The sequence below is a fragment of the Triticum urartu genome, chromosome 2A, assembly GCF_056163025.1.
Source record: "Triticum urartu cultivar PI428250 chromosome 2A, HENAU_Tu73, whole genome shotgun sequence".
Classification (NCBI taxonomy): domain Eukaryota; kingdom Viridiplantae; phylum Streptophyta; class Magnoliopsida; order Poales; family Poaceae; genus Triticum; species Triticum urartu.
Window position 1 is genome coordinate 595,474,844 of NC_141874.1, and position 25,975 is coordinate 595,500,818.

At 46.8% G+C, this 25,975-nt stretch overlaps 1 long non-coding RNA gene across 1 annotated transcript; it reads right to left on the minus strand.

Moving 5' to 3' along the window:
- Positions 1 to 22,063: 22,063 nt before the first annotated feature.
- LOC147986142 (uncharacterized) lies at positions 22,064 to 25,361 on the minus strand. Its single transcript, XR_015615181.1, has 3 exons — positions 24,884 to 25,361; positions 23,720 to 23,792; positions 22,064 to 22,403 (listed from the first exon to the last, which is right to left on the minus strand). It is a non-coding gene; the product is annotated as an uncharacterized LOC147986142 (long non-coding RNA).
- Between the last annotated feature and the right edge of the window lie 614 nt (positions 25,362 to 25,975).

The following is a 25,975-nucleotide window of genomic DNA, read 5'->3' on the forward strand; positions in this document are numbered from 1 at the left end:
GACGCCTACATACACTTATAGAGACTCATCCCAATAAACGAACACACACTCTACCTCTATAAGCACCTCTGAGAGACTGAGCCACTAGATCTAGAGATCGATGAAGTCATCACAGATGCCTCGTTGTCAATGGAAATGATGCCTCCCACTAAAACAATATTCCAGTGTTCAGCGTACAACCACCCTCCTAACCATCCAACCATCAGTTGGTTGGTATTAACCTTTCGTGTTTACTAATAGTAGATAAAATGAAGACAAATCACGTACGGAACATAGATGGTAATAAATTATCATATTTCGGTTTAATACACAATAGGATCACTCAATATAGTTATATTATGTTGAACTATCGAGTTAGAGCAAGATAGTGTGGGCTCAAGATTCGCTCATTTCTCGATCAACATCCTTACTTAATTCATTCTTTCTCAAGTGAATCTCGAGTCGAGCAAAAAAGCGAATCAATTCAAATGTGTTGCCGGTCTCGAGCTTTTCTTGACCTAAGGCTAACTGCACATATCATTGTCTCCAAGAATGTCCCGCCTCATTTTTGGTTTGAGCCCTTTGTTGGCCTAGGCTCAAACTGACCTGAAGCTGAGCTGTTTTGTTCAAACTTTTGCCCGATTTTGAAAAGTTTGAATTTTTATTCAAATTTGAGTACTTTTTTACTTTTATGCAAATATACATGCATGGATCATACGAGAAAATAACAAATCACAAGGAGGTGGCAACCAAAACTATTGGAGATCTCTCTCGGACACATATAGTAAAACAAAAACTAAAGTGTAGATTTTGCCCCTAAACTATTGTCGTAACTTGTAACTACCTTTGATTCCTACTTATTTTATACCACCTTTAGTTTTCATTATCATTTAGGTTTCATCCATTGTGATGGTCAACCATGGTCAAAACCATTTTTGTGCAATACACAAAACGTTCTCTCCTCTTCGAACCCTAGAGGGACGATTTTCTGGATGCTCCGTGATGCCACCCCTCTTGTGACGCCCCCGATTTGACCGTACACTAATCATACACGCAAACGTGTACGATCAAGATTAGGGACTCACGGGAAGATATCACAACACAATATAAAAATAAAAATAAGTCATACAAGCATCATATTACAAGCCAGGGGCCTCGAGGGCTCGAATACAAGAGCTCGATCATAGACGAGTCAGCGGAAGCAACAATATCTGAGTACAGACATAAGTTAAACAGGTTTGCCTTAAGAAGGCTAGCACAAACTGGGATACAGATCGAAAGAGGCGCAGGCCTCCTGCCTGGGATCCTCCTAAACTACTCCTGGTCGTCGTCAGCAGCCTGCACGTAGTAGTAGGCACCTCCAGAGTAGTAGCAGTCATCGTCGACGGTGGCGTCTGGCTCCTGGTCTCCATCGTCTGGCCGCAGCAATCGGATATAGAAAAGGAAAAAAAGGGAAGAAAAGCAACCGTAAGTACTCATCCAAAGTACTCGCAAGCAAGGAGCTACACTACATATGTATGCATTGGTATCAAATGGAGTAAGGTTATCATATGTGGACTTAACTGTAGAATGCCGGAATAAGAGGGGGATAGCTAGTCCTGTTGAAGACTAAGCTTATGGTAACCTCCACCTTGCAGCATGAAGAAGAGAGTAGACTGAAGTCCTCCAAGTAGCATCGCATAGCATAATCCTACCCGGCAATCCTCTCCTCATCGACCTGTTAGAGAGCGATCACCGGTTGTATCTGGCACTTGTAAGGGTGTGTTTTATTAAGTATACGGTTCTAGTTGTCATAAGGTCAAGGTACAACTCCAAGTCGTCCTGTTACCTGTAAGTGCATCTAGTGCCACCCCTAGTTGGTTTTGGAGTATTGACGACAAACCTAGTTGAGGGACTAATGTGTTTGTAAGAATTGCAGGATAACACAGGTAGAAGTCCCTCATTGATTCGGTTTTACTACCAGAGATGACCCCTAAAATTGTATGAAGACATTGAAGTCAAAGGTGGTATATGAAGATATTCACATTGAAGTCTATGACAAGAGAAGACATGATATGAAGCCAATGGAGCTCGAAGACTTAGATCTTTCGTAATTCTTTTTCTCTTGTGTTGAGTCATAGGAACCACCGTACTGTTAAGTGGGGTCCAGGAGAACGAGTCAGAATGACTGAAGTGATTCCTAAACCAAAAACCTATGTCTTCGAGTGAAGACAATGAGAGCGAATCTTGTCCAGAGCCGGACAAGTCAGCCTTGCTTGTAGCCCAAGTAAAGTTGCCATGTGAGTTTAAAATCTGACCGTTGGGACACGTGTCAGTTCCTTAGTGACCCAGGGTCATTTCAGAAAAATCAGGTCGGGTTGCCAAGTGGCTATAAATAGCCCACCCCCTACAACCATCAACGGTTGGCTGCTCAGATTTCAGTGCACGGCTTTTGTCGTTTGAGAGCAACCCACCTCGAAGCCTTTGAGAGAAAATTCCTAGCGAGGAGAAAGCCCTAACCACCCAGAGCCAGAGTAAATTGGGCATCACTTAAGTCTTCTTGTCTGAGTGATCTGAAGACTTATTACACTTGAGGACTGTGCATCCTCCAGACGGTTAGGCGTCGCGTTCTGAGCATCCAAGAGACATTGTGGATTGCCAGTGAACGAAGTCTGTGAAGGTTTGGGAGTCTACCTTGAAGACTTACCTGAGTGATTGGGCGAGGACTATGTGACCTTAGCTCAAGGAGAATACGGTGAGGACTTGGTGTCCTGAGCTGCGTGTTCAGGACTGGGTGTCCGGGACTGTGTGTCCTAAGGTTTAAATACCTAGCCGCTCCAACCAGACGTACAGTTGTCACAGCAACTGGAACTGGTCCAACACATCATTGTCTTCAACGAGTCACTGGTTTCATCTTCACTTCCTTTTACTTACTGTTACGCATTGTGAAGCCATTACATGCCTGCTATATCCTTTGTCTTCACAACGTAACTGTATGATTTGTTTGGCTTCATAACTTCTTCCTACCCGATCCTTATTACACTGCAGCTACTTGTCATTATGCTTTCACTCTATTGAATACTTGACCACGGCTTGTCTAGTGTAATCTAACTTCCGCTGCATAGTAATAGGCATATCTCTGCTGTTTGTCTTCATAACTTCCATGTTTTGAAGACTTTCATAAAAATCGCCTATTCACCCCCCCTCTAGTCGATATAACGCACTTTCAATTGGTATCAGAGCAAGGTGCTCCCTTATTCTGTGTGATTCGGTTTAACCACCTGGAGTTTTAGCTATGTCGACTGCAGGGATAATTAAAGTCTCCGCTGCGTGCCCCGTCTTCAATGGAACTGAATATCCCTACTAGAAGAATAAGATGCGTATGCATCTTGAAGCCATTGGCGTCGACCTATGGTATGTCGTCGAGAACGGCGTTCCCAAGGCTGGAGAATGTGTCACTGCTGCTAATGTCAAGAAATTCGTTCAACTGGACTCTACTGCCAAGAACATCATCTGTGGTCATCTGACCAAAGGACAGTATGGCCGTGTGAGTGCTTTGAAGACATCCAAGCTGGTCTAGGACTGGCTCTCCAAGGTCAATGAAGGCATCTCAACCCAGAGAGATTAGAGAATCAGTGTTCTTCGCAATCTCTTCAACCGCTTCAAGTGAAATGATAATGAGAATGTCCAGCACACATTTGATCGGCTCACTGACATCACAAATGAGCTTCAAGCCCTCGGCGCTACTGAGATCACCAAACATGAAATCGTCAAGACGCTGCTGAGATCACTTGATAATTCATTTGACATCCTAGCCCTGATGATTCAAGAACGTCCTGATTTCAAGACACTCGATCCGTCTGACATACTTGAGAGGCTCAACACACATGAGTTTCAGCTTTCTGAGAAAAGAGAAATCTACGGTCCAAACTATGGGCGAACTCGTGCCTTGAAGGCAAAAGCTATTTCCTCATCTGAAGAAGAATCTGACAGCAGTTCTGATGATCCTGAAGACATTGGAAGGGAACTTGCAATGCTTGTGAAGAAGTTCCAAAAGTTCACCAAGAAGAAAGGCTTCAGAAAATCTTCACGATCAAGCTTAAGGAATGATGAAGGTTCTGCTCATGACTACAAGAAGAAAACATGTCACAAGTGCAAGAAACTTGGCCACTTCATCTCTGAGTGTCCACAGTGGGACAATGAGAACAAAAAGAAGAAGAAGAGCAAGGAATATGACTCTGACGACAAGAAGAAGAAGAAGAAATACTCAAAGTCTTCTTCCAAGTCTTCCTCAAAGTATTCATCACACAAGAAGAGCTCATCTGGCAAGGCACGTGCGTTTGTTGGCAAGGAAATGGATTCAGAGGAGGAGTCCGCTTCTGAGGAGGCAGAGGTGGAGTCTGAGGAGGAGTCTGATTCTGGCATTGCAAGTCTGGCTACAGCATACGTCGCCAAGTCCATCTTCAACATCGAAGACAATGACCTCATCACCAACACCGATGCAAATGACAAGGATTACTCCACTCCTGCCTACTGCTTCATGGCACGCGGTGCCAAGGAAAAGGTCTCCAGCAGAAAAACAAAATCTTCTGACGTTATTGCTGGGGACCTTCAAAATCTTGTAGGGCGCAAGATAAAATGCCCGAATGGCATCATTATGTACTTCGTTCCTGAATCGCATGCTACTCTCCCTATTAGTCCTAATCTGGATCTAAGTTTTCATAACCCACTGGTTCGTCAAATGTTTTTGCTTCACAATTCTCTTCGTGAAGCCTATCCCCCTAACTGCACTGTAGGGTACGACACCAGTGTCTTCAAAGTCTTCAGAATGGATTATTGACAGTGGGTGTACAAATCACATGACGGGCAAAAGAAGTCTTCTTATGGACTCAACCTTACGTTCATCCGACAAGAGCCACATCACATTTGCTGACACTGGTAAAAGTAAGGTATTGGGTCTAGGTAGAGTTGCAATCTCAAGGGATCAACACATGGATAAAGTCATGCTTGTTGAATCCCTTGGCTTCAACTTAATGTCTGTCTCAATGCTTTGCGATTTGAACATGATCGTAATGTTTGGAAAATATCGTTGCCTTGTACTAATGGAATCTGACAAGTCTCTAGTGTTTGAAGGGTATCGAAAAGATGATTTGTACATGGTAGATTTCTCAGCAGGGCCACAGCTTGCAGTATGTCTTCTAGCAAAGGCTTCAGAATGCTGGCTATGGCATCGGAGGCTTGGGCATGCTGGCATGAGGAACCTCCACACCCTTGCGAAGAAGAAACATGTCATAGGCATCGAGGGAGTCAAGTTCAAGAAAGATCACTTATGGGGTGCCTGTGAAGCAGGGAAGATGACGAGGGCAAAACATCCCTCGAAGATAATCATGACCACTACTCGACCCTTCGAACTGCTTCACATGGATCTTTTTGGTCCCACTCACTACTCAACTTTTACTACTACTGCTTGCCTCTATGGCTTTGTCATTGTTGATGATTACTCTAGATATACTTGGGTGCACATAATCCTTTACAAGACTGAAGTGCAGGATGTCTTCAGACGCTTGGCCAATCGAGCTATGAACAATTACGGCGCCAAGATAAAGCACATCAGAAGTGACAATGGCACTGAATTCAAGAACACTGGCCTTGATACATATCTTGATACCTTGGGCATCACACATGAATTCTCAGCTCCGTACACGCCACAGCAGAATGGCGTCGTCGAACGCAAGAACAGAACACTCATTGAGATGGCCAGAACGATGCTAGATGAATACAAGACTCCAAGAAAATTCTGGACTGGAGCCATTGACACTGCATGCCATACAATCAATCGTGTATATCTTCACAAGCTTCTGAACAAGACATCTTATGAGCTCCTTACTGGCAAAAAGCCAAATGTCAGTTACTTCAGAGTATTTGGCGCAAGGTGCTGGATCAAGGACCCACATCACACCTCAAAATTTGCACCAAAAGCACATGAGGGTTTTATGCTTGGATATGGAAAGGATTCGCACTCCTACAGAGTCTTCAATCTCTTTCATTACAAAGTGGTTGAAACAGTGGATGTGCGGTTCGATGAGACCAACGGATCACAAAGAGAACAGCTGCCAAGTGTGCTAGATGAAGTTCCATCCAGTGAATCAATCAAGCTAATGGGAACTGGAGAAATTATACCTTCTGAAGCTCATCCTGAAGAAGAACTTATCATTTCAGCACCTGATCAACATGAAGACAATGCTCAGCCTGAAGACATTCCTTCCAACAATGACAATGAACAGCAAGAGCAAAGTCTTCGCCCTGTACATCCTCGCGTTGCCAATGAAGTGCAGATTGAAAGAATAATTGATAGCATCAATGCACCTGGTCCATTCACTCGTTCAAGGGCAACTCAGCTAGCAAATTTCTGTGGGCACTTCGCATTCATCTCAATATCAGAACCCAAGAAAGTTGAAGAAGCCTTCATGGAACCTGAATGGATTCAAGCTATGCAAGAAGAGCTTCAACAGTTTGAGCTGAATAATGTATGGGAACTAGTTAAGCGTCCTGATCCACGGAAGCACAACATAATAGGCACCAAATGGATATATCGCAATGAGCAAGATGAGCATGGTCAAGTTGTCAGGAAAAAAGCTCGTCTCGTTGCTCAAGGATATACTCAAGTGGAAGGCATTGACTTCGATGAAACATTTGCTCCTGTGGCTAGGCTTGAAGCCATACGCATACTGCTGGCCTATGCAAATCATCATAACATACTTCTATATCAAATGGATGTGAAGAGTGCCTTTCTCAATGGCAAGATTGAAGAAGAAGTGTATGTTGCACAACCGCCTGGCTTTGAAAATCCAAAACATCCTGACATGGTATACAAGCTCAACAAGGCACTGTATGGCCTCAAACAAGCCCCTAGGGCCTGGTATGACACACTCAAATACTTCCTGAAGAGCAAAGGCTTCATACCTGGTTCCCTAGATCCCACTCTTTTCACGAAGACATATGATGGTGAACTGTTTGTGTGCCAAATATATGTGGATGACATTATCTTTGGCTGCACCAATCAGAAGTACAGTGAAGAGTTTGGATATATGATGCAAGAGCAATATCATATGTCCATGATGGGGGAGCTGAAGTTCTTCCTTGGTCTTCAAATACGACAACAACGCAATGGCATCTTCATATCTCAAGAGAAGTATCTCAAAGATTGCCTGAAGAAGTTCGGTATGCAAGACTGCAAAGGCTTCACAACTCCCATGCCAGCCAAACATCATCTGGGTCCTGACGACAATGGTAAAGAGTTCGATCAAAAGGTATACCGCTCCATGATTGGTTCTTTACTTTATTTATGTGCATCTAGGCCAGATATTATGCTTAGTGTTTGCATGTGTGCTCGATTTCAAGCGGCACCAAAGGAGTCGCATCACTTAGCTGTGAAGCGAATTCTTCGATATTTGGCTCACACCCCAACTCTAGGATTATGGTATCCAAAGGGCTCAGAGTTTGATTTGGTTGGATTCTCGGATGCTGATTATGCTGGTGACAAAGTTGATCGCAAGTCTACATCAGGCACTTGTCACTTTCTGGGACGATCACTTGTATGTTGGTCTTCAAGGAAGCAGAACTGTGTATCTCTCTCCACTGCTGAATCTGAATACATTGCTGCTGGATCTTGCTGCGCTCAGCTTCTGTGGATGAAGCAAACACTCAAGGACTATGGCATTCATCTGAAGCAAGTGCCACTTTACTGCGACAACGAAAGCGCCATCAAGATTGCCAACAACCCAGTTCAGCACTCGAAGACAAAGCACATTGAAATTCGTCATCACTTTCTCAGAGATCATGTTGTGAAGGAAGACATTGATATCATACACGTCAACACTGAAGAGCAATTGGCAGATATCTTCACCAAGCCCTTGGATGAGAAGAGGTTTTGCAAGTTACGGTGTGAGCTAAATATCCTGGAATCCTCAAATGTCCTGTGATCAGACACACATCCTAACCCTTATGCATATTGATGACTTAGATGTGCAACACACGAAGTGAAGTATATCTTCAATCAATGAAGACATACATTCTAAGTGTGAATACATTAATGTGGAATTTGACTTCGGAGCGCCACGATAATTGTGCGCCGTGTCTGGGTCTAATACTTCCTATACGGTGGGTAACGCCACCACCAAACGTTCTATTTTGAAGTGTTTCTCTCATGGCCTTACCTTGCAATGTCTTCACATTTGGTTTGGCTTCGAACTCAACATATATTCATGATTATCTTCACTATGTTGATTATATATATATATATATATGCTAGTGTTCCGTTCTCTACAGCATTCACTTATAGCTATGTCTTCGTGTTGAATCTTTTGAACTAAGTGAATGTGATCGGACCCCAACTTCTCTATGCTCTCTATCTCAAAATTCTATCTCTCCAAGTCATATGCATTCTATTGAAACTGTCGAATGTCTTCACTGCGTCCTTGTCAGCAGAAGATACAGAGACAACCATTAAGTCCGTTTTCAATGCTCATTCCTCCACATGAAATCCGGAGAAGTAGGAATGACCGCCCGACAATCCAGGCGTGCGTGGGACGTGGAACTGCCCCCAAAATACCGCATGATGGCCACGTATTACTCAAATACGAATCGCCAGGGGCACCTGTGTAATAGCATAGTGCCGCCCTTGTACCTATAAATACACACTCAAAGCGGTAATTATCTCTTCTTCCACCCTCGCACGAACCCTAGCGCCACCGCTAGCTCTCGACGACGCCGGCGACGAAGCGCTTCGCTGCCGCAACCTCTCCGACGCCGTCTTCACGCCAACCGCGGACATCGTCCTCTCCGCCGTCGCCAAGTTAGGGCACGGACGAGTGAACTGCTCGGCCTCATCTCCCACTCCGTCTAGCAGTTCTCAGTGTGGTAAATAAAACTCCCTTTTTACCGCACCATTGATCCTATTGATCTGTCACTTTCTACCACAAGTAGTTTTTGTTCACACAAACTAGATCTCTCTCAAACTGCATCTCATAACATGCCTGGCGTATTCACTTGTGCTTCACAAAGTAGTTAGATTCCTCACTTGTACTGATCTGTGGATTCGTACAAATCTGGAACCAACTTCTTATCTATAAGTGAATGTCTTCGCACGATGAGGTCAATGTCTTCTAAACTGATTTATCTTCAAAATCTTCTGAGAATGCATATGACCTCTTCCCCTTCCCTCGCACCTTAATGCTGTCACAGGTACATGTCCGTGGGAGAATCCTTTGGTTCTCATAGTCTGCATTCATTTGCAGAGTTCTTACAGCATCACATAAATTCTCCTGAAACCAGTTCCTGTTGGTCCAGCAAAAGAAAGCCTTTGAAGCCTTTGAACATCTTGAAGCCTTCCAAGTTAAGGTTTATGGCTTCATAAACAGTAGCAAGGAAGGGGGGAAGACAGCGACATGGAGGAACATCCAAAGATCTGCCTGATGAACTGGCAGAAATGTATAAAACAGATCCTAAAGAGAATTATGGTCAGGCAAGACACGAATCCAATGGATTCGATGCTATTGGGCAGAACAATGGTTCAAATACCGCTTCACAACCCAAGAGTATGCTGAGAAGAGTGCCATCAAAAGACCGTGGGGAGACATCTTATTCAAGAACCTTGTACCCAGGTCCAGAGATGAAGCTATTGCCCAAAGCTTCTATCCATGCATGGTTCGTGGGCCACAGCCTGATGATGCACATCCGTCGTCACTACTCTGGTGTCGTGACGACAATCTGTTCAACCGCAACTTCCAGTTTGCCCAAAACTCAGCGAAGCAGAACAAGAAGAAATTTGGGTTAGACTTCAACCCTGGTCCTTCAGCACCAAGGGCAGATGGCACACGCGACGCAGAACCCAATATCATCGGTCCGTATGCCAACCTTGAGGGCCTCATCACCCGCATCTTAGTCCAAGGGACTGCCGTGAATGACCCTCCAGCTGACTCTGAGTCTGATGAAGCTCCTGCTGTACCGAAGCCAAAGCAGTCGAAGAAGCCAAAAGCTTCAAAGCCGGCCCCTTCACCAAAAATCACAAGGGCGAAGCCATTGGCAACCGCACCTCCTGAAGACAGTGTGCAGTCTGAAGACATATCCCGCGTCTCCAAGCCCCAGAAGGCCAAGATGCCTCAGCCACACACTGGCAAAGAGCTCACAGCTGCTGCCATTCTGCACAGCGAAGCCATTGATCTGTCAAGTGATGAAGATCTTGCAGATGACGCTCTTGAGCAGCTCATCAAGAGCAAAGAAGAAGCAGAAATCTTCAATAGTCTGCCTCTCTTTGATGTCGCCATCATCAGCAGCTTCATTGACGAGTGGTTTGACACACCAAACATCAGCTTTGAAGATCTGCAGCTACCTATTGGCCTCAGTGTCGCCTTCCAAGGCGCCATTGCTTCAGAACTTGCAATTGCCCAGCGCATTGTTGAACTGAAGCAGAAGATTGACTATGAAAAGGCTCAGTTCAAGAAGCACATGGCCAAGCTCAGCGTGCAGGAAGTGAAGAACTTCAAGACAATGATGCATGAGCTAAAGGAAAACTTTCTGAAGAAGCGTGCAGAAGCTCAGGGTTCACGCGAGCGGATGAAGACTCTGGCAGACAGATGTGTGTAGGCCTACAATGAGGCTGAGAAGCGCAAGGCACTTGGGCGTCCTAGCATCGACCCCAAGATGGCCGCAAAGAAAAAGAAGAAGACTGTTCCAGCTGAACAAGAGGCACCAAGGCAGGAAGCAGTTCCGCTTGTCTTCCCAACTGCAACGACTGGCTCGAAACCAAAGAGCCGGTCAACAGCTTCAGAGCTCAAGAAGACAAGAACTGCTGAGGCTGAAGCCAGGAAGAGGAAAAGCTCTGAAGCCTCTCCTACTGCCCCCCAGCAAGAAAAAGAGAAAGACCAAGAAATCTCGGGCTGCTCCCACAGAGTCCTTGATAGTTGAACCTATTTCTATGGTTCACCCTGACGCAGAACGTCAACTGATGGTGCATGAGCCTGCTTCCACAAAGGCTCCTGTTCCTGAAGACATTCCAGAAGCTGATCCCATCGCTGCTGAAGACATTGGTCATCGTGACAATGTAGAAGATGATGCAGCCCTTCCTCAATTAGAACACAGCGAACTCATTAGCATTGGTCGTCCACTGACGCCAATTGCACAGGATGCTTCATGGGCGGATCGCCCTCAAGAGGAAGAAGACAATGAGGCCCAGCCCACTCCAACCACACAGGCGTCGTCTGCATTCCGCAGGCTTCACAAAGGTCCAAGGCCTCAAGTCTATGCTGAAGACATTCCGGCTGCATCAGCCGCAGAAGAAGCACCACAAGAGCCCACTCCTATGCTCCACCAAGAAGCAGTTCTCCAGGAGAACGTGCGTGTGACCGACCCTCCAGCTAGTCAAGCGGAGGCTGAAAATATTGAGGCTGCCACAACCAACACTGAAGCCAATGTGGAGCCCTCCCCACCAAAAGCTTCAGAAGACAGCAAAGCTACTGATCCAGACACTTCTGTTCCTGAGTCTGCTGCAGGTCCTCAATTTGATTACCATGTTGAGCACAGGCCTCATGTCCAGAAGCCAGTCCCAAGGCTGCCGAGGTTCCCAGGTCCTGCATCAGCACCTGGCTCCTTTAACATCAATAGCTTCAAGGCGGATAATACGTTCTTCAACAGCTCCAAGAACCCCTATTCAAGGGAAAGGATTTCATCAGATAGGTTCTGGAGCTATCCTCAGCGTAGCTACTATTCATGCATCCTATACAACAAAGGTCGCATTTTCCCGCACAAGCGCCTTGATGTTGAAGCCATTGCTGGTCTGCCCTGTTTAGAGGAAGCGTTGGATTGCTTCAAGCAAGTGGGTCTGCTGCAGTTTGTAACTGATGAAGAGCACTGGAATGAAGAGCTTCTGCTGCAATTCTATGCCACCCTCCACATCAAAGGATACAACAGAGATCCGAAGACTTGGGCCCTGGAGTGGATGACCGGCAATGTCCATCATGAAGCCAATGCATTTGATATCATTGAGCTCACCGGCCCGCCCACTCCTGGCGAATTCTTCGAGGAAGGCTGTCCACTACACACTGAAACTCTTGAGAGCATATTCCAGAGGCCTGAACCGAATATGAGTCAGATGCTCTCCATGATGAAGCCATTGCCCCACGATGCTCCTTATCCAACAGAGTTCTTAGTTGAAGACTTTGAGTACCTGCCCAGAACCATCTATCACATTATCCGGCGGACTCTCTGGCCTATCAAAGGGCACTCTCCAAATGCCAAGATCGAGGGTGCAATGAAGACTCTGATATTTTGTATCCTTCATGGCAAATGCTTCAACGCACAGGACTTCTTCATACGCCAACTTGCTGCATCAGGCTCAGATTTACTTGGTTTGAAGTTCTATGCTCCTTGGGTAATGAGACTGATCAAGCTTCACTCTGTGATCTCATATCAGCCCTCAGCCCGCAACCATCGGATCTTCTTGCTAGATGTGGATACCTCTGCTGAAGCTATATATCCTGAGCCTGCCAAGCAACCTTTGAGTCTTCAGAATGCAGAACACCAGAGCTTCACTCAGAACGTTGAAGGTGTTGAAGCCATCTCAAGGGTGTATCCTTTGGCTGGCACTACACGTGCACCACACCCTGCGTCAACTGAAGCCACTAACAGTGCCACTGCTTCAAGACCCAAGAAGCGCACTCGTGTTCTCAACGACCGAAAGCTTCTTGTGGCTCTTCATCAAAAGCGGGACAGGCATCATGACTGGTTGAAGAGACAGATGAAAAGCCTCTTGGTGGATGTAAATCGCATCCGAAATCTTGCCACCAAGAATGCTTTCGTTGCCCACGAAACCTGTCGCCGCACATGGAAAGGGCTAACGATGATGCTTTCTCAAGCTGATCTTCAAGAGGATGGCTTCACTGAGAGATTCAAGTTTGACTCCACACCTCCTCGAAGAGCTGTGCTGCTGGGGACTCCATCTCTGGAAGACTCTGAGTTTTCTTCCTCTGCTGCCACAGTCACTGCCAGAATTATTGAGGAGGAAGACGGTGCTTCCTCACCGCCACCTGCTTCAGCACCTCCAAACTCTTCTGCACCGCCAAACAACACCAACAACCCTGCTACTTCATCTACTCCTCATGGGAACGAGTAGAGGCTCTATGTCTTCAAACCTTTTCGGTCATTACTGACAAAAGGGGGAGAAGCATATGAGAATGATAGTCTTCAAGCGGGTTCATATGGGCGGGTGCCTTATATTTTGCTTCGTGCTTACAACTCTCGTTTTTGCTACATTTGGTTCTCATGAGTTGTAACACTTAAACCAGATGGTCGTCTGCTACTTGTTTGCCACCCTGTTTTGCGAAGATAAATTCCGCACGTGCGACGATAAATTCCGCACTTATCTCATTCCGCGGACGTCCATTTCCCATTATGCATGTCATTATCTTCATATACTTCCACATGCATAGTGGATTGTCATCATAAGCTGAAGTGGATCTCCACAAGTACAACCTGCCATGTGCATTTGCATTCCAAAAGCAAATTAACTTATATGCACATCTTCAGGGGGAGCCCTTGCAACTTATGAAGACAATTCCTTATCCTTTACCATTTCACAGACTATATTCCTCGTTGAAAACTTCAACTAGTTTGTCATCAATCACCAAAAAGGGGGAGATTGTAAGTGCATCTAGTGCCACCCCTAGTTGGTTTTGAAGTATTGACGACAAACCTAGTTGAGGGACTAATGTGTTTGTGAGAATTGCAGGATAACACAGGTAGAAGTCCCTCATTGATTCGGTTTTACTACCAGAGATGACCCCTAAAATTGTATGAAGACATTGAAGTCAAAGGTGGTATATGAAGATATTCAAATTGAAGTCTATGACAAGAGAAGACACGATATGAAGCCAATGGAGCTCGAAGACTTAGATCTTTCGTAATTCTTTTTCTCTTGTGTTGAGTCATAGGAACCACCATACTATTAAGCGGGGTCCAGGAGAACCAGTCAGAATGACTGAAGTGATGCCTAAACCAAAAACCTATGTCTTCGAGTGAAGACAATGAGAGCGAATCTTGTCCAGAGCCGGACAAGTCAGCCTTGCTTGTAGCCCAAGTAAAGTTGCCATGTGAGTTTAAAATCTGACCGTTGGGACACGTGTCAGTTCCTTAGTGACCCAGGGTCATTTCGGACAAATCAGGTCGGGTTGCCAAGTGGCTATAAATAGCCCACCCCCTACAACCATCAACGGTTGGCTGCTCAGATTTCAGTGCACGGCTTTTGTCGTTTGAGAGCAACCCACCTCGAAGCCTTTGAGAGAAAATTCCTAGCGAGGAGAAAGCCCTAACCACCCAGAGCCAGAGTAAATTGGGCATCACTTAAGTCTTCTTGTCTGAGTGATCTGAAGACTTATTACACTTGAGGACTGTGCATCCTCCAGACGGTTAGGCGTCGCGTTCTGAGCATCCAAGAGACATTGTGGATTGCCAGTGAACGAAGTCTGTGAAGGTTTGGGAGTCTACCTTGAAGACTTACCTGAGTGATTGGGCGAGGACTATGTGACCTTAGCTCAAGGAGAATACGGTGAGGACTTGGTGTCCTGAGCTGCGTGTTCAGGACTGGGTGTCCGGGACTGTGTGTCCTAAGGTTTAAATACCTAGCCGCTCCAACCAGACGTACAGTTGTCACAGCAACTGGAACTGGTCCAACACATCATTGTCTTCAACGAGTCACTGGTTTCATCTTCACTTCCTTTTACTTACTGTTACGCATTGTGAAGCCATTACATGCCTGCTATATCCTTTGTCTTCACAACGTAACTGTATGATTTGTTTGGCTTCATAACTTCTTCCTACCTGATCCTTATTACACTGCAGCTACTTGTCATTGTGCTTTCACTCTATTGAATACTTGACCATGGCTTGTCTAGTGTAATCTAACTTCCGCTGCATAGTAATAGGCATATCTCTGCTGTTTGTCTTCATAACTTCCACGTTTTGAAGACTTTCATAAAAATCGCCTATTCACCCCCCCTCTAGTCGATATAACGCACTTTCATTACCGAAGATCACGGCTATTCGAATAGATTAACTTCCCTGCAGGGGTGCACCACATAACCCAACACGCTCGATCCCATTTGGACGGACACACTTTCCTGGGTCATGCCTGGCCTCGGAAGATCAACACGTCGCAGCCCTACCTAGGCACAACAGAGAGGTCAGCATGCCGGTCTAAATCCTATGGCGCAGGGGTCTGGGCCCATCGCCCATTGCACACCTGCACGTTGCGTACGCGGCCGGTGAGCAGACCTAGCAACCTCCATTACAAAGGAAGTTGCATTACGCGGTCCAACCCGGCGCGCGCCGCTCAGTCGCTGACGTCACGAAGGCTTCAGGTGATACCACGACGTCGAGTGCCCATAACTGTCCCCGCGTAGATGGTTAGTGCGTATAGGCCAGTAGCCAGACTCAGATCAAATACCAAGATCTCGTTAAACGTGTTAAGTATCTGCGAACGCCGACCAGGGCCAGGCCCACCTCTCTCCTAGGTGGTCTCAACCTGCCCTGTCGCTCCGCCACAAAGTAGCAGTCGGGGGCCGTCGGGAACCCAGGCCCACCTCTACCGGGATGGAGCCACCTGCCCCTTCAGCCCCCATCTCCATACAGTATCATGAGTAATGTAACAGTATAAAGTATATAGCATATGCCCGTGAGCACCTCCCGAAGTGATCACGGCCCAGTAGTATAGCATGGCAGACGGACAAGAGTGTAAGGCCACTGATGGAACACTAGCATCCTATACTAAGCATTTAGGATTGCAGGTAAGGTATCAACAGTTGTAGCAGCAATGACAGGCTATGCATCAGAATAGGATTAACGGAAAGCAGTAACATGCTAAACTACTCTAATGCAAGCAGTATAGAGGAGAGTAGGCGATATCTGGTGATCAAGGGGGGGGCTTGCCTGGTTGCTCTGGCAAGAAGGACGGGTCGTCAACACCATAGTCGAACTGGGGGGTCGCCGACAGTCTCGGGGTCTACCGGAACGAAGTAACGGAGGGGGAACACAATAAATAACAAAGCAATCAAAACAACACAAGGTATAACATAGCAATACGCAGTACTAGGTGTGCCCTAACGCAGTACTAGGTGATACCGGGAAAGGGGGGAAACATCTGGGAAAGGATTCCCGGTGTTTCGTATTTTCGGACAAATGAACCGCAGGGGGAAAGTTGCGTGTTCGCTATGCTAGGGATGCGTGGCGGACGAACGGGCTGCGTAACCGGATTCGTCTCGCCGTTTTGAGCAACTTTCATCTACAAAGTTTTTCCATCCGAGCTACGTATTATTTTATATTAATTTTCAAAATTTTAAATGATTTTCTAATTTCTGGATTTAGTTTAATTCAAAATTAAGTTAGTATTTAAATGCTATAGGTACACAGGAAGTGTACCCAGAAGTGTGCACTTGAGGCTGACATGGGGGGACAATTGACTAAGTCAACTGCCCAGTCAGCACCTAGTCAGCAGAGGCTGACAGGTGGGGCAGGGGGATGCTGACTCAGCAGTCAATAGGTCAACATTGACCAGTCAAACTGGCAGGTGGGGACCACCTGTCAGTGACACATGTATTTAACAGGTATTTACTTTAAAATTTATATAATTAGTTGGCAGGGGCCACATGTCATCCTTTAGTTTATTAATAGGTTAGTTTTTAAAGCAGGTTTAGTTTAGCGGGTGGGCCCCCGGCGTCACTGGATATTTATGCGAGGTTAGTGACTAATGATAACCACATCACCGGATTAGCGCCGGCGACGAGCTACAGAACGGCAAACGGTGTACGGGAGTCGTTCGCGGCGCGGATGGGTCCATTCGATCACCTACGCGACAACACATCGCATAGTGGTGGTGGCACAGCCAGGGTGGTCTGTGTCGAGCGATACGACGGCGGCCGACGGCAACAGAAGGCGGGCGAGACGGGAAGCAGCGGGCCAGGGCGCGCGCGCGTCTGCGAGGCCCGGCGTGGCTGAGTGTGTGCACGCGCGTGGTCCAGGGACGGGTAAGTGCGGCTCGGCAGTGGTGACCGGGCGAAGAAAGGGGGCGGGTCGAGAGGGTTCCTCACCCACGCAGCAGGGGAACGGGCAGCGTGGCTCGAAGAAGCGGCACGAGGAGGGGACGAGGATGCCGCTGTCCGGTGGGGAGGCGGTGCCGGCGAGATAGCAGGCGAACTCGTGGTGGCGGCGTCGAGCGACGACGGGGTGGGGGCGCCGAGCGCTGGGCGCCTGGTCGGGGAGGAGGTGAGGACGGGGTGGCAGCGCCGTTCTCGGGGGAAGCGGCGAGCAGCGGGGCAGCGGACACGGGCGGCGTGAGCGGTTCCCTGCGAGCCGGTACGGCCAACGCGGGCAGGGAGCGCGGCCATGGGGTGAGGTAGGGTGCCGACGACGTGGCCCGAGGCGAGGGCGTGTGCGGGAGGGGGGTTTAGGGGAGGCGAGCGATGGGTCGAGGCGGCAGGAGGGGCGACGGGGCGGCTCCGGTGAGCCGCCGAGGCACGAGGCCGAACGCCCCCGATCCTGATCTGGATCAGGGAGAGAGAGCGAGGAGTGGGAGGGAGGAAGTGGGGACGTGGGCTAGGGTTAGTGGGGGGTTATAGGGGAGTGGGGGTTGGTCTGGGCCGGTTGGTTCGGCGGCCTGGAGGCCTATTGGGCCGAATGGCCCAGGAGGAGGGGGGGCCTTTTGTCTTTTGTTTTAGTTTTGATTTTTCTTCTTTTCCCTTTTCTATATTTTCTGTTTTCAAAAATGTTTAGCACCTAATTGATTTTTATAAGATATGGGATCTAGCTCATAAATTGCAGTGCATTAGATCCTAGCACCAAAAACTTGTTTGGGTGAAATTCTATTTCATATTAGATTTCAATTAATTAAAAGGTTATTAAGTAATGTTTTCAGCCACTGTTTGAGGTTGTTTAAGTCACTTAACTAATTCATTTAATGTTAGTTACAATTTTATAATTGCCTCTGATTTATCTTCTATTTATTGAACATTTTAGTTTTAGTATTTGAAAACTTTTACTGTTTGCTTGTATTTGAATTTTGAATTTGAATCGGTTTCGAACTAACGCGAGGTTAGCAACAATAACCGAGGTGGCATGACATCGTTAACGTGGGATTACTGTAGCTTAATTATCCGGGCGTCACAATTCTCCTCCACTACAAGAAATCTCGTCCCGAGATTTAAGAGGGAAGTGAAGGGGGAAGGTTCGGGTTACGGAATTCTAGGGAGTGTTCTTGGTCTTGGTTGTTCTCCTCGAAGAGGTTGATCCATTACATTGACGTCTTCATTTCGCTGTTTCAGGTCATCATGATGAAGTTGTCGTCCTTTCTTCGGGAACTCCATCGTACTTCCGAATAGGTAAGGGGCAGCTCGGCTACGACAGCATGCTTACGAGGGAAACAATCTGGGGTTAACCATGAATGAGCATAAGATTATCTCTCGAGTTGAACATATAAAATACATCAAGAGTACGATACGAAGGTACAATGAAAGGGTCCAAGCGGATAGATAGCTGCTCAAAGTCTGAACCAGAGTGAGAAAGGGGTTCAGAGCGGCGAGAGTAAGCATTGCGTCTGATACCAGAATAGAGCAGTAGGAAGGTGGCTCGCGAATTACCTACGAAGCCAAGCATAAGGGATAACTTTGAAGCAGGGATGTACAGGAGAGTCAGGTTTCGATCTTGTGGAACTATGGGTTATGGGCCCACCATGTGGGTTAAAAGTAGGAAGGGCGGTGACATCTTGCACGGTCATGTAAGCAAGGCATGTCAGAGGATAGCCTGTTAGTTATGTCGGCAACAACTTCGGTACCAAGGGCGAGGGACGAAGAGAACCATTTTCCTGCTCGTTGAACGAGACGGACCATTAGGCAAAGTTCTCGTCCATCGGTGGATACCGGAATGTCATCAACAATAGTAACAGGTTCTTACTGACAAAGTTGTACACCGAGGTGCTTACAAAAGCAGTGACTTATTACTTCTTAGATCATATAAACCTCAAGAAGGTTAAACAAAACAATGGAAAGGAAAATGTGATTATACACATATTTCAGGGGTATATCCTTCCCAAGGACAAACAGAGCATGATATCCACGACAGCATATATGTAGAAAACCCTTTAGGAAAGGGGGAAGAAATTTCATGACATTACCCATACAACAGTGTTTGGATAATTGAGCAAGAAACATTTGGCATTGGGATTCAATGTTCTTGTTGAAAATCGGTGTACCACAGACAAGCTTCGAGACAGTATTGACATGGTCTTCAAGCAAAGGTCAGACTTTGGATACACAAAGGATCCATCAGGATGAACTTATTAAACAAGGCATTCAATTTCCTCATGGAAAAATGGTTAACCTTGTTAAAAAGGAAACTATAACACTAGGCCCTTCGGTCAAGTGTGCTAGGAATGACATCACCTTAGCGGGTCATAAAAGACCAATGTTATAACTCTTGGAAATATATTCCAACCATCATATCTGACCGAGATTCAAATCCGATGGGTGTCAGGATAACTCAGACTCAAGATACTTGAGAAGAAAGGTGCAACACAAATTGTCGAGATGACATTGTAAAATTCTCAGGAATTGAACTATGGGAGCGAGTTCCGACACAAGAGTTCATCAGTAAACCAAGGAGAGGATGAGGAGGTGGCTGATAGGCTCAGCAACAAATCATTGAGATTTCCAAAGGATTGATTTCCACAATTATGTGAACAAGGAAATATCATTTGTCGGATCAAATGATATAATGATGTATGCTCGAGGGAAACATACACAACTGAACAATGATAGAAGGGTGCACCCAGGAATCTAGACTAGGTAGCAGGATCAATGTTCGAATGATGATTCAATAAGACTTAGAATGAAATTGTAGTCCAATAACCTCAAAGCAATAGGGTTGCTAGAAGTTTAGAATTTACACATCACAGACCATTTGTCGGTATTCCGGTTAGAAACAACACGGAGACCAAGAAAGAATGGTGATGGTGAGAAGCATCAATATACCAAGAATTCTTAAGAGGTGGAGCAATCCTCACATCCTTGTCATAAAGGACATTAATACTTCAAGGTGGAACATCATACAAGTTGGACAGGAAGTTGCAATCATAACATGAACACGTTTGTGTTGTGGGAAGGCAAGAATGTTGTCGATGATAACACAATCATCGAGGGGCAAGGATGGTAATTCTCATCATGAATTTGATTGATATCCTAGAAGAGCTCAGGATGTTGCTGATGACCACGACACATTTGTCGAGAGATTTCATGAAGATGTAATCGGTCGGTGATGACATCAAGTCAAATCATGATGCAGCGAAAGTCAAAGAATACTTGAAGAAGAACTCATAAGAAGTTATGCAGTTCCATGATAATCTCGAGCTACCAGAGGGGGTAATACTCAATGACAGATCAAAGTAGAGGTTGGACTGGGGTATTGCTCTACAGAAGACAAGTGCTTAAACTTGCACGCGAAATGGTATTTAAAGGAGAACATGGTCGGAACCACGATTGCAAAAGGCCAGATCTCGGATATAAGATGAACTGATACCAAAGGAATAATTTAATTTAAGAGAAGCTTTAATGATAAGATCTACATCGTGTCCATGGGCATGAACACAAAGTTCAAGGTCGACTCCCACTTCTCCAATGCATAACCTTTCATTCACTTCTCACTTTCGAAGAAGTTGTAGTGTTGAAATTTTATCTAGCAAAATACTAGAAGTGTATGACTCGTGAAAACTTTTGAGTTCACACAGTTTAGAGAAGGCATATGTTCAACCCATAGGGGCTTCTTAGAAACATATACCACAAGCTTCAAGAGTAAATATCACAAGATCGAAAGTAGAGCAAGGTTGAGAAAGTAGATGATACAATTTACCAAAGGCATTATGTATCTGAGGGAAGGCTCACAAGGTTATTGAATATGAAGGACACTGTCGGATAAAATCCGTTAAAGGATCTGCCGGTCCATAACAGAGCTGACGTGAGCATCGGCACACAACCAGAGGAAGTAACAATGCAAAGGCATTGGATTATGGAAACAACTGGCTAATCCAGAGCTCAAATGCAAAGGAATTATGATTTTCAAATCAAGGGATCAGAAGCAATGTTCTGATTAGGGATGGATAAGTTGAATAGCCCTAGGGGTACAATTGACGGCAATTGGATTTGTTGAGAACCAGCTCGTGTTTAAAATGACGTCTGAGCTGGAAAGATAATTTAAAAGGATCAACTGATGATTGCGTGCATTCGCACTCATGTTGAATCAATAGGATCAAAAAGACGATGCCTAAGGATACTAACGAATATTGCCAGACATATGGAAAGCATCCATAATGCAAGCATCCAAGTATTGCAGAGCAATAAGCTACTAAGGATTTTTGGAGGATCGAATAGTATGTCGATGACCATTGTGAAACACATGAACAACTGGGGGATGAGCGGATACTCGATAAGTGCGAGAATTATCCGTAGGGGTATTCAGGTGACAAAGAACAGCAAGGCAGTAAGCTGAAAGGATTATCGAAACAACGACGAGTATTTCAAGGTATCTTGTAATAACAAGACCAACTGGGAATAAAAGTAAGAACGACAGGTGTAAGTATTTATCCATAGGGATTTTTCGGTGGTAGGGAATTGCAAAAGCAACATGCACAAGGTCTCGAGAAAATATCGGAGAGTATTGTCAGAATCTTCTTTTGAAGCAGTAGATCATCCGTAATGAAAGGGTTCTCCGGCAGGAAGTGGTAACGAGAACCTAGAGTTAGATTTTGCAAAATTCATTTAATCCGAATAGAAGAGAGTTCAGAGTCCCAGAGTAAGGATCAAGGAGTAAAAGATCCTAATACCACCCAGATGGCGACGTGGGCCCGTAAGGCACACAACCATGTTAGTAAAAGTTTTTGAAATGTCTAGACTCAACTTCGGCCAAGGAGTGTGGAAGGGGGATTCCTACAGATAGTCGGCTCTGATACCAACTTGTGACGCCCCCGATTTGACCGTACACTAATCATACACGCAAACGTGTACGATCAAGATCATGGACTCACGGGAAGATATCACAACACAACTCTACAAATAAAAATAAGTCATACAAGCATCATATTACAAGCCAGGGGCCTCGAGGGCTCGAATACAAGAGCTCGATCATAGACGAGTCAGCGGAAGCAACAATATCTTAGTACAGACATAAGTTAAACAGGTTTGCCTTAAGAAGGCTAGCACAAACTGGGATACAGATCGAAAGAGGCGCAGGCCTCCTGCCTGGGATCCTCCTAAACTACTCCTGGTCGTCGTCAGCGGCCTGCACGTAGTAGTAGGCACCTCCAGAGTAGTAGCAGTCATCGCCGACGGTGGCGTCTGGCTCCTGGTCTACATCGTCTGGCCGCAGCAATCGGATATAGAAAAGGAAAAAAAGGGGAAGAAAAGCAACCGTGAGTACTCATCCAAAGTACTCGCAAGCAAGTAGCTACACTACATATGTATGCATTGGTATCAAATGGAGTAAGGTTATCATATGTGGACTTAACTGCAGAATGCCGGAATAAGAGGGGGATAGCTAGTCATGTCGAAGACTAAGCTTCTGGTAACCTCCATCTTGCAGCATGTAGAAGAGAGTAGACTGAAGTCCTCCAAGTAGCATCGCATAGCATAATCCTACCCGGCAATCCTCTCCTCGTCGCCCTGTTAGAGAGCGATCACCGGTTGTATCTGGCACTTGTAAGGGTGTGTTTTATTAAGTATCCGGTTCTAGTTGTCATAAGGTCAAGGTACAACTCCAAGTCGTCCTGTTACCGAAGATCACGGCTATTCGAATAGATTAACTTCCCTGCAAGGGTGCACCACATAACCCAACACGCTCGATCCCATTTGGCCGGACACACTTTCCTGTGTCATGCCCGGCCTCGGAAGATCAACACGTCACAGCCCTACCTAGGTACAACAGAGAGGTCAGCACGCCGGTCTAACTCCTATGGCGCAGGGGTCTGGGCCCATCGCCCATTGCACACCTGCACGTTGCGTACGCGGCCGGTGAGCAGACCTAGCAACCTCCATTACAAAGGAAGTTGCGTTACGCGGTCCAACCCGGCGCGCGCCGCTCAGTCGCTGACGTCACGAAGGCTTCGGCAGATACCACGACGTCGAGTGCCCATAACTGTCCCCGCGTAGATGGTTAGTGCGTATAGGCCAGTAGCCAGACTCAGATCAAATATCAAGATCTCGTTAAACGTGTTAAGTATCTGCGAACGCCGACCAGGGCCAGGCCCACCTCTCTCCTAGGTGGTCTCAACTTGCCCTGTCGCTCCGCCACAAAGTAGCAGTCGGGGGCCGTCAGGAACCCAGGCCCACCTCTACCGGGATGGATCCACCTGCCCCTTCAGCCCCCATCTCCATACAGTATCATCAGTAATGTAATAGTATAAAGTATATAGCATATGCCCGTGATCACCTCCCGAAGTGATCACGGCCCAGTAGTAGAGCATGGCAGACGGACAAGAGTGTAAGGCCACTGATGGAACACTAGCATCCTCTAGTAAGCATTTAGGATTGCAGGTAAGGTATCAACAGTTGTAGCAGCAATGACAGGCTATGCATCAGAATAGGATTAACGGAAAGCAGTAACATGCTAAACTACTCTAATGCAAGCAGTATAGAGGAGAGTAGGCGATATCTGGTGATCAAGGGGGGGGGCTTGCCTGGTTGCTCTGGCAAGAAGGACGGGTCGTCAACACCGTAGTCGAACTGGGGGGTCGCCGGCAGTCTCGGGGTCTGCCGGAAACAAGTAACGGAGGGGGAACACAATAAATAACAAAGCAATCAAAACAACACAAGGCATAACATAGCAATACGCGGTGCTAGGTGTGCCCTAACGCAGTACTAGGTGATACCGGGAAAGGGGGGAAACATCCGGGAAAGGATTCCCGGTGTTTCGTATTTTCGGACAAATGTACTGGAGGGGAAAAGTTGCGTGTTCGCTATGCTAGGGATGCGTGGCGGACGAACGGGTTGCGTAACCGGATTCGTCTCGCCGTTTTGAGCAACTTTCATCTACAAAGTTTTTCCATCCGAGATACGGATTATTTTATATTAATTTTCATGATTTTCTAATTTCTGGATTTAGTTTAATTCAAAATTAAGTTAGTATTTAAATGCTATAGGTACACAGGAAGTGTACCCAGAAATGTGCACTTGAGGCTGACATGGGGGGACAATTGACTAAGTCAACTGCCCAGTCAGCAGAGGCTGACAGTGACAGGTGGGGCAGGAGGATGCTGACTCAGCAGTCAATAGGTCAACATTGACCAGTCAAACTGGCAGGTGGGGACCACATGTCAGTGACACATGTATTTAACATGTATTTACTTTAAAATTTATATAATTAGTTGGCAGGGGCCACATGTCATCCTTTAGTTTATTAATAGGTTAGTTTTTAAAGCAGGTTTAGTTTAGCCGGTGGGCCCCCGGCGTCATTGAATATTTATGCGAGGTTAGTGACTAATGACAACCACGTCGCCGGATTAGCGCCGGCGACGAGCTACAGAATGGCAGCGGCATAGGATCTCGCCGGAAACGGCGTAAGGGGAGTCGTTCGCGGCGCGGATGGGTCCATTCGATCACCTACGCGACGGCATATCGCATAGTGGTGGTGGCACAGCCTGGGTGGTCCGTGTCGAGCGATACGATGGCGGCCGACGGCAAAAGAAGGCGGGCGAGACGGGAAGCAGCGGGCCAGGGCGCGCGCGCGTCTGCGAGGCCCGGCGTATCTGAGTGCGTGCACGCGCGTGGTCCAGGGACGGGTAAGTGCGGCTCGGCAGTGGTGACCGGGCGAAGAAAGGGAGCGGGTCGAGAGGGTTCCTCACCCACGCAGCAGGGGAACGGGCGGCGTGGCTCGAAGAAGCGGCACGAGGAGGGGACGAGGATGCCGCTGTCCGATGGGGAGGCGGTGCCGGCGAGGTAGCGGGCGGACTCGTGGTGGCGGCGTCGAGCGGCGACGGGGTGGGGGCGCCGAGCGCTGGGCGCCTGGTCGGGAGGAGGCGAGGACGGGGTGGCGGCGCCGTTCTCGAGGGAAGCGGCGAGCAGCGGGGCAGTGGACACGGGCGGCGTGAGTGGTTCCCTGCGAGCCGACGCGGCCAACGCGGGCAGGGAGCGCGACCATGTGGTGAGGTTGGGCGCCGACGACGTGGCCCGAGGCGAGGGCGTGTGCGGGAGGGGGGTTTAGGGGAGGCGAGCGACGGGTCGAGGCGGCAGGAGGGGCGACGGGGCGGCTCCGGTGAGCCGCCGAGGCACGAGGCCGAACGCCCCCGATCCCGATCTGGATCGGGGAGAAAGAGCGAGGAGTAGGGGGGAGGAAGTGGGGACGTGGGCTAGGGTTAGTGGGGGGTTATAGGGGAGTGGGGGGTTGACCTGGGCCGGTTGGTTCGGCGGCCTGGAGGCCTATTGGGCCGAATGGCCCAGGAGGAGGGGGGGCCTTTTGTCTTTTGTTTTAGTTTTGATTTTTCTTCTTTTCCCTTTTCTATATTTTATGTTTTCAAAAATGTTTAGCACCTAATTGATTTTTATAAGATATGGGAGCTAGCTCATAAATTGCAGTGCATTAGATCCTAGCACCAAAAACTAGTTTGGGTGAAATTCTATTTCATATTAGATTTAGATGAATTAAAAGGTTATTAAGTAATATTTTCAGCCACTGTTTGAGGTTGTTTAAGTCACTTAACTAATTCATTTAATGTTAGTTACAATTTTATAATTTCCTCTGATTTATCTTCTATTTATTGAACATTTTATTTTTAGTATTTGAAAACTTTTATTGTTTGCTTGAATTTGAATTTTGAATTTGAATTGGTTTCGAACTAACGCGAGGTTAGCAAAATAACCGAGGTGGCATGGCATCATTAACATGGGATTACTGTAGCTTAATTATCCGGGCGTCACACCTCTTCAGGTGATTGGTC